This window comes from Arachis ipaensis, chromosome B10, assembly GCF_059453495.1.
Source record: "Arachis ipaensis isolate K30076 ecotype BB chromosome B10, ASM5945349v1, whole genome shotgun sequence".
In the NCBI taxonomy this organism is placed as follows: Eukaryota; Viridiplantae; Streptophyta; class Magnoliopsida; order Fabales; family Fabaceae; genus Arachis; species Arachis ipaensis.
The window spans coordinates 94,221,510-94,231,983 of record NC_142435.1 but is presented as its reverse complement, the minus strand read 5'-3'; the positions used below and the strand labels follow the sequence as shown (position 1 = coordinate 94,231,983).

General features: G+C 38.6%; 1 non-coding gene across 1 annotated transcript; it reads right to left on the bottom strand.

Moving 5' to 3' along the window:
- Positions 1-454: 454 nt before the first annotated feature.
- On the bottom strand, positions 455-562 carry LOC148580918 (small nucleolar RNA R71). The gene has a single exon (XR_015898380.1). It is a non-coding gene; the product is annotated as a small nucleolar RNA R71 (small nucleolar RNA).
- Positions 563-10,474: the final 9,912 nt, after the last annotated feature.

Below are 10,474 nucleotides of genomic sequence, written 5' to 3'. Positions count from 1 at the left end.
AGCACAAGTTTCTCTAGAGGGCCTAATAGAGCTTTTCAAAGAAGAAGAAACAATGGCAGCTGAAAACAACAATGCCAACAATGCCAGGAAGGTGCTTGGTGACTTTATTACACCTACTCCTGACTTCTATGGGAGAAGCATCTCAATCCCTGCCATTGGAGCAAACAACTTTGAGCTTAATCCTCAATTAGTTTCTCTAATGCAACAGAATTGCAAGTTTCATGGACTTCCATTGGAAGATCTTCATTAGTTCTTAGCTGAATTCTTGCAAATCTGTGACACTGTCAAGACCAATGGGGTTGACCCTGAAGTCTACAGACTTATGCTCTTCCCTTTTGCTGCAAGAGACAGATCTAGAAAATGGTTGGACTCACAACCTAAAAAAAGCCTAAACTCTTGGGAAAAGCTAGTCAATACCTTCTTGGCAAAGTTCTTTCCACCTCAAAAATTGAGTAAGCTTAGAGTGGAAGTCCAAACCTTCAGACAAAAGGAAGGTGAATCCCTCTATGAAGCTTGGGAAAGATACAAGCAATTGATCAGAAGGTGTCCTTCTGACATGCTTTTAGAATGGAGCATCATAGGTATTTTCTATGATGGTCTATCTAAACTATCCAAGATGTCATTGGATAGCACTGCTGGAGGATCTCTTCATCTGAAGAGACGCCTGCAGAAGCTCAGGAACTCATTGAAATGGTTGCAAATAACCAATTCATGTACACTTCTGAAAGGAATCCTGTGAATAATGGGACAAATCAGAAGAAAGGAGTTCTTGAAATTGATACTCTGAATGCCATATTGGCTCAGAATAAAATATTGACTTAGCAAGTCAATATGATTTCTCAGAGTCTATCTGGAATACAAGTAGCAACAGGCAGTACTAAAGAAACTTCCTCTGAAAAAGAAGCTTCTGACCCTGAGAACCCTGCAATGGAAGAGGTGAATTACATGGGAGAACCCTATGGAAACACCTATAATCCTTCATGGAGAAATCATCCAAATCTCTCATGGAAGGATCAACAGAGACCTCAACAAGGTTTTAACAACAGTAATGGTGGAAGAAACAGGTTTAGCAATAGCAAACCTTTTCCATCATCTACTCAGCAACAGACAGAGAATTCTAAGCAGAGCCCCTCTGACTTAGCAACCATAGTCTCTGATCTAATTAAAACCACTCAAAGTTTCATGACTGAAACAAGGTCCTCCATTAGAAATTTGGAGGCACAAGTGGGTCAGCTGTGTATGAAAATTACTGAACTCCCTCCTAGTACTCTCCCAAGCAATACAGAAGAGAATCCAAAGAGAAAGTGCAAGGCCATAAAAACATCTCACATGGCCGAACCTGGAGAGGAGGAAGAGGCAGTGATTTCTATTGAGGAAGACCTCAATGGATGTCCACTGACCTCCAAGGAGTTCCCTAATGAGGAACGATGGGAATCTGAGGCTCACACTGGGACCATAGAGATTCCATTGAATTTAATTTTGCCATTCATGAGCTCTGATGAGTATTCTTCCTCTGAAGAGGATGAAGATGTTACTGAAGAGCAAGTTGCTAAGTATCTTGGAGCAATCATAAAGCTAAAGGATAAGTTATTTGGTAATGGGACTTGGGAGGATGAACCCCCCTTGCTCATCAAAGAACTGGATGACTTGACTAGGCAGAGATTACCTCTGAAGAGACAAGATCCTGGAAAGTTCTCAATACCTTGTGCCATAGGCACCATGACCTTTGAGAAGGCTCTGTGTGACCTAGGGTCAAGCATAAACCTCATGCCTCTCTCTGTAATGGAGAAGCTAGGGATCATTGAGGTACAAGCTGCAAGAATCTCACTGGAGATGGCAGACAATTCAAAGAAACAAGCTTATGGACTTGTAGAGGATGTCTTGGTAAAGGTTTAAGACCACTACATCCCTGCTGATTTCATAATCCTAGAGACTGGGAAGTGTGTGGATGAATCCATTATCCTTGGCAGACCCTTCCTAGCCACAGCAAAAGCTATGATTGATGTTGACAGAAGAGAATTGATCATTCAAGTGAATGAAGACTCCCTTGTGTTTAAAGCTCAAGGATATCCCTCTATAACCATGGAGAGGAAGCATGAAGAGCTTCTCTCAATACAGAGTCAAACAGAGCCCCCACAGTCAAACTCTAAGTTTGGTGTTGGGAGGCCACAACCAAACTCTAAGTTTGGTGTTGAACCCCCACATTCAAACTCTAAGTTTGGTGTTGGGAGGTTCCAACATTGCTCTGAACATCTGTGAGGCTCCATGAGAGCCCACTGTCAAGCTATTGACATTAAAGAAGCGCTTGTTGGGAGGCAACCCAATTTTTATTTATCTAAGTTAAATTTCTATTTTCTTTTGTTAATTTATGTTTTCTGTAGGTTGATGATCATGTGAAGTCAGAAAAACAATTAAAAAAGCAAAAACAGACTGAAAAACAAAATTAAAAACAGAACACCTTGGAGGAGAAACTTACTGGCGTTTAAACGCCAGTAAGGGTAGCAGAATGGGCGTTAAACACCCAGTTTGGCACCATTCTGGGCGTTTAACACCAAAAATGGGCACCAGACTGGCGTTTAACACCAGGAATGGGCAAGAAGCTGGCGTTAAACGCCAGAAATGGGCAGCAGCCTGGCGTTTAACGCTAGGATTGGCAGAAAGGGGCGTTTTGCACGCCACTTGGTGCAGGGATGAGAAATCCTTGACACCTCAGGATCTGTGGACCCCACAGGATCCCCACCTACCCCACCTCTCTCTCTCTTCTTCACCCATTCACCAATCACCTCAATACCTCTTGGTGTGCAAAATCGTGATCATTCCATTCCTTGGTAACGGCGCTAAAAACTCAATACGCACGTTCATGATCTTATATCTGTTTCACAACATCGTACAACTAACCAGCAAGTGCACTAGGTCATCCAAGTAATAAACCTTACGTGAGTAAGGGTCGATCCACGGAGATTGTCGGCTTGAAGCAAGCTATAGTCACCTTGTAAATCTCAGTCAGGCGGATTAAATTGTTTTTATGAATTGATAATTAAAAGATAAATAAAATATAAAATAGTATAGTGGTACTTATGCAATTCATTGGTGAGAATTTCAGATAAGAGTATAGAGATGCTTTTGTTCCTCTAAACCTCTGCTTTCCTGCTATCTTCATCCAATCAATCCTACTCCTTTCCATGGCAAGCTTTATGTAGGGCATCACCGTTGTCAATGGCTATATCCCATCCTCTCTGTGAAAAAGGTCCAAATGCTCTGTCACGGCACGACTAATCATCTGTCAGTTCTTGATCATACTGGAATAGGATCCATTGATCCTTTTGCGTCTGTCACTACGCCCAGCACTCGCGAGTTTGAAGCTCGTCACAGCCATCCCTTCCTAGATCCTACTCGGAATACCACAGACAAGGTTTAGACTTTCCGGATCTCAAGAATGGCCATCCATGGGTTCTAACTTATACAACGAAGACACTAATAACTCGGACTCGGTCCCCTGTATTAGATATCCAAGAGATATCCATTCAATCTAAGGTAGAACGGAAGTGGTTATCAGGCACGCGTTCATAAGTTGAGAATGATGATGACTGTCACGATCATCACATCCATCATATTGAAGTGCGAATGAATATCTTAGAAGCGGAATAAGTTGAATTGAATAGAAAAATAGTAGTACTTTGCATTAATCTTTGAGGAACAGCAGAGCTCCACACCTTAATCTATGGTGTGTAGAAACTCTACCGTGGAAAAATACATAAGTGAAAGGTTTAGGCATGGCCGAATGGCCAGCCCCCAAACGTGATCTAAAGATGAAACTAAAGATGAAAACTCAATAGTAAAGAGTCCTCTTTATACTAAACTAGTTACTAGGGTTTACAAAAATGAGTAAATGATGCAGAAATCCACTTCCGGGGCCCACTTGGTGTGTGCTTGGGTTGAGCTTAAAGTTTACACGTGGAGAGGTCATTCTTAGAGTTCAATGCTAGTTTGCGTCAGCTAAACTCGGGCAAAGTATGGACTATTATATATTGCTGGAAAGCCCTGGATGTCTACTTTCCAACGCAATTGTAAGCGCGCCATTTGGATTTCTGAAGCTCCAGAAAATCCACTTTGAGTGCAGCGAGGTCAGAATCCAACAGCATCTGCAGTCCTTCTTTAACCTCTGAATCTGATTTTTGCTCAGGTCTCTCAATTTCAGCCAAAAAATACCTGAAATCACAGGAAAAATATAAAAACTCATAGTAAAGTCTAGAAATATGAATTTTAATTAAAAACTAATAAAAATATACTAAAAACTAACTAAATCATATTGAAAACTATGTAAAAATAATGCCAAAAAGCGTATAAATTATCCGCTCATCACAACACCAAACTTAAATTGTTGCTTGTCACCAAGCAACTGAAAATCAAATAGGATAAAAAGAAGAGAATATACTATAAATTCCAAAATATCAATGAAACATAGCTCCAATCAGATGAGCGGGACTTGTAGCTTTTTGCCTCTTGAATAGTTTTGCCATCTCACTTTATCCATTGAAGTTCAGAATGATTGGCATCTATAGGAACTCAGAGTTCAGATAGTGTTATTGATTCTCCTAGTTCAGTATTTTGATTCTTGAACACAGCTACTTTATGAGTCTTGGCCGTGGCCCTATGCACTTTGTTTTCTAGTATTACCACCGGATACATAAATGCCACAGACACATAACTGGGTGAACCTTTTCAGATTGTGACTCAGCTTTGCTAAAGTCCCCAATTAGAGGTGTCTAGGGTTCTTAAGCACACTCTTTTTCTTTTTTTTTTTTTGCTTTGGACCTTGACTTTAACCGCTCAGTCTCAAGTTTTCACTTGACACCTTCACGCCACAAGCACATGGTTAGGGACAGCTTGGTCTAGCCACTTAGGCAAGGATTTTATTCCTTTAGGCCCTCCTATCCACTGATGCTCAAAGCCTTGGATCCTTTTTATTACCCTTGCCTTTTGGTTTTAAGGGTTACTGGCTTTTTCTGCTTGCTTGTTCTTTTTTTCTTTTTCTTTTTTTTTTCTGCAGGCTTTTTGTATTCACTGCTTTTTCTTGCTTCAAGAATCATTTTTATGATTTTTTAGATTATCAAATAACATTTCTCCTTTTCATTATTCTTTCAAGAGCCAACATATTTAGCATTCATAAACAACAACTTCAAAAGACATATGCACTGTTCAAGCATACATTCAGAAAACAAAAAGTCTTGCCACCACATCAAAATAATTAAACTAGTTTCAAGGATGAATTCGAAACCATGTACTTCTTGTTCTTTTGTTTTTAAAACATTTTTCATTTAAGAGAGGCGATGGATTCATATTCACTACTTTAAGGCATAGACACTTAGATACTAATGATCATGTAATAAGACACACATAAATAAACATTTAACATAAAAGACGAAAAATAGAAAATTTAAGAACAAGGAATGAGTCCATCTTAGTGATGGTGGCGTTTCCTTCTTGAGGAACCAATGATGTCCTTGAGCTCTTCTATGTCTCTTCCTTGTCTTTGTTTCTCCTCCCTCATTGTTCTTTGATCTTCTCTAATTTCATGAAGGATGATGGAGTGCCCTTGATGTTCCACCCTTAGTTGTCTCATGTTGGAACTTAGTTCTCCTAGGGAGGTGTTGATTTGCTCCCAAAAATTCTGTCGAGAAAAGTGCATCCCCTGAGGTATCTTAGGGATCTCTTGATTTGCATTCAAATGTTCTACCACTGAGCTATAGACCCTTGAGATGAATCTCTCCATCTCCTATGACTCGGAGGTGGAAGCTTTTGTCTTCCCTTTCCCTTTTCTAGAGGTTTCTCCGGTCTTAGGTGCCATCAATGGTAATGGAAAAACAAAAAGCTTATGCTTTTACCACACCAAACTTAGAATATTGCTCGCCTTCGAGCAAGAGAATAAAGAATAGAAGAAGAAGAAGAAGAGAAAATATGGAGGAGAGGGAGGGGTTTGGGTGGGAAAGTGATTTTGAATTTTGAAGGTAGCTGGGGTTTATGGGGAAGAGTGTTTATTGGGAAGAGAGGATGAATGTTGAGAAGAAGGAAGAATATGAGTGGAGGTAGGTGGGGATCCTGTGGGGTCCATAGATGCTGAGATGATCTTGTGGGGTCCACAGATCCTGAGGTGTCAAGGATTTACATCCCTGCACCAATTAGGCATGTAAAACGCCTTTGCATGCAATTCTGGCATTTAAACACTGAATTGATGCTTGTTCTGGGTGTTCAACGCTTAGATGCAGCATGTTTCTGGCGTTGAACGCCAGTTCTATGCTTGTTTCTGGCGTTCAGCGCCAGCTCTTCTCAGGGTGCATTCTTGGCGTTTGAACGCCATGATGTTGCTTGTTTCTGGCATTCAACGCCAGATCCATGCTTTGTTCTGGCGTTGAACGCCAGCCAGATGCTCCTTACTAACGTTTAAATGCCAGTAAGTCCTTCCTCCAAGGTGTGATTTTTCTTTTGCTGTTCTTGATTCTGTTTTTAATTTTTATATTTATTTTGTGACTCCACATGATCATGAACCTAATAAAACATGAAAGAATAATAAAAATAAAAATAAAATTAGATAAATAAAAATTGGGTTGCCTCCCAACAAATGCTTCTTTAATGTCAATAGCTTGACAGTGGGCTCTCATGGAGCCACACAGGTGATCAGGTCAATTTTATAGACTCCCAACACCAAACTTGGAGTTTGGATATGGGAGTTCAACACCAAACTTAGAGTTTGGCTGAGGCCTCCTAACCCCAAACTTAGAGTTTGACTGTGGGGTCTTTAGTTGACTCTGTACTGAGAGAAGCTTTTTTTGCTTCCTTTCCATTGTTACAGAAGGAGATTCTTGAGTTTTAAACACAAGGTTGTCCTTATTCAGTTGAGGGATCAATTCTCCTCTGTCTACATCAATCACAACTCTTGCTGTGGCTAGGAAGGGTCTTCCAAGGATGATGGATTCATCCTCATCCTTCCCAGTGTCTAGGATTATGAAATCAGCAGGGATGTAAAGGCCTTCAACCCTTACTAGCACGTCCTCTACTAGTCCATAAGCCATATTCATAGATTTGTCTGCCATCTCTAATGAGAAATTGGCAGCCTGTACCTCAAAGATTCCCAGTTTCTCCATTACAGAGAGTGCATGAGGTTTATCCCTGACCCAACGTCACATAGAGCCTTCTCAAAGGTCATGGTGCCTATGGTACAAGGTATTAAGAACTTTTCAGGATCTTGTTTCTTCTGAGGAAATGTCAGTTGATCCAGATCACTCAGTTCATTGATGAGCAAGGGATGTTCATCTTTCCAAGTCTCATTACCAAATAACTTGGCATTTAGCTTCATGATTGCACCAAGGTACTTGGTAACTTGCTCTTCAGTAACATCCTCATTCTCTTCAGAAGATGAATACTCATCAGAGCTCATGACGAGCATAAGGAGGTTCATTGGAATCTCTATGGTCTCTAGATGAGCCTTAGAGTCCTTTGGTTCCTCAGAGGGAAACTCCTTGTTGATCACTGGACGTCCCAGGAGGTCTTCCTCACTGGGATTCATGTCCTCTTTCTCCTTTGTAGGTTCGGCCATGATTGTTATATCAATGGCCTTGCACTCTCTCTTTGGATTCTCTTCTGTATTGCTTGGGAGAGTACTAGGAGGGGTTTCAGTGATCTTCTTACTCAGCTGGCCCACTTGTGCCTCCAAATTTCTAATGGAGGACCTTGTTTCATTCATGAAACTCAGAGTGGCCTTAGATAAATCAGAGACTAAATTTGCTAAGCTAGATGGATTCTGCTCAGAATTCTCTGTCTGTTGCTGAGTGGATGATGGAAAAGGTTTACTATTGTTAAACCTGTTTCTTCCACCATTATTAAATCCTTGTTGAGGCTTTTGTTGATCCTTCCATGAGAAATTTGGGTGATTTCTCCATGAGGGGTTATAGGTGTTTCTATAAGTTTCACCCATATAATTTACCTCTGCTATTGCAGGGTTCTCAGGATCATAAGCTTCTTCTTCAGAAGATGCCTCTTGAGTACTGTTGGATGCAGCTTGCATTCCATTCAGACTCTGAGAAATCATATTGACTTGCTGAGTCAATATTTTATTCTGAGCCAATATGGCATTCAGAGTATCAATTTCAAGAACTCCCTTCTTCTAAGGTGTCCCATTACTCACAGGATTCCTCTCAGAAGTGTACATGAACTGGTTATTAGCAACCATGTCAATGAGTTCTTGAGCTTCTGCAGGTGTTCTCTTTAGGTGAATGGATCCACCTGAAAAGGTATCCAATGACATCTTAGCTAATTCAGACAGACCATCATAGAATATATCCAGAATGGTCCATTCTGAAAGCATGTCAGAAGGACACTTTTTGGTCAGTTGCTTATATCTCTCCTAAGCTTCATAGAGGGATTCACCTTCCTTCTGTCTGAAGGTTTGAACATCCACTTTAAGCTTACTAAGCTTTTGAGGAGGAAAGAACTTGGCTAAGAAAGCCGTGACCAGCTTATCCCAAGAGTTCAGGCTATCTTTGGGTTGAGAGTCCAACCATACTCTAGCTCTGTCTCTTACAGCAAACGAGAAAAGCATAAGCCTGTAGACCTCGGGATCAACCCCATTGGTCTTAAGAGTATCACAGATCTGCAAGAATTCAGTTAAGAACTGAAAAGGATCTTCAGATGGAAGTCCATGAAACTTGCAGTTCTGCTGCATCAGAGAAACTAATTAAGGTTTCAGCTCAAAATTGTTTGCTCCAATGGTAGGAATGGAGATGCTTCTTCCATGTAAATTGGAATTAGGTGCAGTAAAGTCACCAAGCATCCTCCTCGCATTATTGTTGTTAGGTTCGGCTGCCATCTCCTTTTCTTGTTCGAATTTTTCAGTAAGGTTGTCTCTGGATTGTTGTAATTTAGCTTCTCTTAGTTTCCTCTTCAGAGTCCTTTCAGGTTCAAGGTCTGCTTCAACAAGAATGTTCTTGTCCTTGCTCCTGCTCATATGAAAAAGAAGGGAACAGAAAATAATAGGGATCCTCTTTGCCTCAGTAGAGAGAGGTTCCTTTATGTGAGTAGAAGAAGAAAAGAATATGAGAAGGGGAAGAGAAAAACTCGAACACAGAGAGGAGGATAGGGTTCGAATTTTTGGGTGGAAGAGAAGTGTTAGTAGATGAATAAATAAATAGAAGGAGATGATAGGTGAGAGAATTTCGAAAATTAGTTAAAATAAAAATTAAAATTAAAAGTTAAATTTCAAAAATTAAGTTTGAAATTAAATTAAATTAAAATTAAAATAACTAGTTAATTAAAAAGGAAATTTGAAAAAGAGGGAAGGGATTTTTGAAAATTAGAGAGAGAGATTTAGTTAGGTAGTTTTGAAAAAGATAAGAAACAAACAAAAAGTCAATTAGTTAGTTGAAAAAGATTTGAAATTCAGTTTTGAAAAGATAAGAAGATAAGAAGTTAGAAGAGATATTTTAAAATCAAATTTTTGAAAAGATAAGATTTAAAAAGATATGATAGAAATTTATTTTGAAAATTGATTAAAAAAATATGATTGAAAAGATGTGATTGAAAAGATATTAAGAAGATTTGAAAATTAAATTTGAAAAGATAAGAAGTTAGAAAAAGATTTTGAAATCAAAGTTTGAAAAGATATGATTGAAAGAGATTTGTTTGAAAAAGATTTGAAATTTTAAAATCAAAATTAATGACTTGACTCACAAGTAATCACAAGATATAATTCTAGAACTTAAAGTTTGAATCTTTCTTAACAAGCAAGTAACAAACTTGAAATTTTTGAATCAAAACAATAATTGTTGATAATTTTTTCGAAAATTATGAGATAAAATTAAGAAAAAGATTTTTGAAAAATATTTTTAAAATTTTCGAAAATAAATAAGAAAAATGAAAAAGATTTGATTTTTTGAAAAAGATTTTGAAAAGATAAGATTTTTAAATTAAAAATTTGATTTGACTCATAAGAAACAACTAAATTTTAAAAAGTTTTGAAAAATTCAACTCAAATTTTCGAAAATTTATGAGTGAAAAAAGGGAAAGATTTTTTTTTATTTTTTGAATTTTTAATGATTTTATATATTAATTTTTTTTTGGATTTTCGAAAATAAGAAATAAAAAGCTTAAAATTAAAATAAAATTACCTAATCTGAGCAACAAGATGAACCGTCAGTTGTCCAAACTCGAACAATCCCCGGCAACGGCGCCAAAAACTTGGTGTGCGAAATCGTGATCATTCCATTCCTTGGTAACGGCGCTAAAAACTCAATACGCACGTTCATGATCTTATATCTGTTTCACAACTTCGTACAACTAACCAGCAAGTGCACTGGGTCATCCAAGTAATAAACCTTACGTGAGTAAGGGTCGATCCCACGAAGATTGTCGGCTTGAAGCAAGCTATGGTCACCTTGTAAATCTCAGTCAGGCAGATTAAATTGTTTTTATGAATTGATAA